Raw genomic sequence first — 1,780 nt, 5'->3', positions numbered from 1 at the left:
TGGGAATGGGGCTCTTCCGGCCGGGAATTCTCGTGGATATCCTCCCCTGGAGCCACTTCCCTTTGCTTCCCCAGGAGATAATCCCGTTTTTAGGGTTATTGTGCCCCATCCTTGCTCCTTCTTCCCTGGGAAGGAACATCCTGGGGTGAAGGGGAATTCAAATCCCAAATCCCGGCTCTGTGAGTTCATTTCGGAGCTGGGAAAAGCCGTGGATGAGGATGGGATCCCAACCCAGGGGCTTGGGAATGGTGCTGGAAAACCCTCCCCATCCTTTCATTCCCTGCTCCCGGTTTATCCTGGAGCAAAATCCCAGGACAGGAAGATGACACAGAGAATTAGAGCCAGGAATCCCACTTTCCCATTTTATTCCGGAATCCCTGGGCTTGACCTTGTCCCGCTGCATCCCTGGGAGCTTTCCCAAGTTTTCCTGTCCCTTTGTTTTGTCCCAGGAGGATAAAAACCTGGTGCACGGGAACGTGTGTGCCAAGAACATCCTGCTGGCCAGGAAAGGGCTGGAAGACGGATCCGCTCCCTTCGTGAAGCTCAGTGATCCCGGGATCAGCTTCACGGTGCTCTCCCGGGAAGGTACGGGATCATCCCGGCCCGGAGCTGGGCAGGGATGGAATTCCCAGCGGAAAATCCGGCCGGTTTTTCCCCCCTTCCCTCACAAATCCCACGGATTTTGCCAGAGCTGTTTCGCCAAAGTCTTCCCTACTTTCCCAACATAAATTTTCCCAGCATTTGGCATTTTGGATGTGGGAATTCTGTGGGAATTCCGTCTGGTTTTGGCTCAAACCCACCCTCAGGGCTCATCCCCCCCTCAGTGTCCGGCCTCTCTCCAAGACCTTTCCCCACAGGATCTCTCCCGTTCCCCACAGAGCGCGTGGACCGGATTCCCTGGATCGCCCCGGAATGCGTCCGGGATGTGGGAAACCTCAGCACGGCCGCCGACAAGTGGAGCTTTGGGACGACCCTGCTGGAAATCTGCTTCGATGCCGACGTCCCGCTGAAGGAACGGACCCCTTCCGAGGTGCCGCTCCCGCCATTTTGGGCCCTATCCCGCCATTTTGGGACATATCCCCCTACTTTGGGCCATATCCCGCCATTTTAGGCCGTATCCCACCACTTTGGACCATATCCCGCCATTTTAGGCCTTATCCCGCCATTTTGGGCCATATCCCATCGTTTTGGGCTGTATCCCCCCACTTTGGGCCGTGTCCCCCTACTTTGATCTGTATCCCACCATTTTAGGCCCTATCCCGCCATTTTAGGCCCTGTCCCACCATTTTGGGCTGTATCCCACCATTTTAGGCTCTATCCCACCATTTTAGGCCGTATCCCACATTTCGGGCCATATCCTGCCATTTTAGGCCATATCCCACCATTTTGGGCCGTATCCCGCCATTTTAGGCCGTATCCCGCCATTTTGAGCCGTCTCCCGCACCGAGGCCGTCTCTGAGGGCCGTTTTTCCCGGTTTTCCCGTTTTTCCCACAGAAGGAGCGTTTCTACGAGAAGCGGCTGCGGCTCCCGGAGCCGTCGGGGCCGGAATTGGCCTCGCTCATCTCTCAGTGCCTCCATTACACCCCCGGGGAACGACCCTCCTTCCGAACCATCCTCAGGGACCTCACCCAGCTCCAGCCACACAGTGAGCGGCGCCAATGGAGGGGATTGCATGGAAAAGGGGGGGATTGCCTGGAAAAGGGGGTGGGATCGCCTGGGAAAAGGGGGGGGGATTGCCTGGGAAAAGAGGGGTGGGATTGCCTGGGAAAAGGGGAGGGG

General features: G+C 57.1%; 1 long non-coding RNA gene across 1 annotated transcript; it reads left to right on the top strand.

Annotated features, from left to right (window-relative positions):
* Positions 1-21: 21 nt before the first annotated feature.
* Positions 22-1,640, top strand: LOC113962652. Its single transcript, XR_003532586.1, has 3 exons — positions 22-585; positions 879-1,030; positions 1,496-1,640. It is a non-coding gene; the product is annotated as an uncharacterized LOC113962652 (long non-coding RNA).
* Positions 1,641-1,780: the final 140 nt, after the last annotated feature.

This window comes from Neopelma chrysocephalum, unplaced genomic scaffold (assembly GCF_003984885.1).
Source record: "Neopelma chrysocephalum unplaced genomic scaffold, ASM398488v2 Primary Assembly neopelma1_184165, whole genome shotgun sequence".
Classification (NCBI taxonomy): Eukaryota; Metazoa; Chordata; class Aves; order Passeriformes; family Pipridae; genus Neopelma; species Neopelma chrysocephalum.
This window is presented reverse-complemented; position numbering and strand designations above follow the sequence as displayed.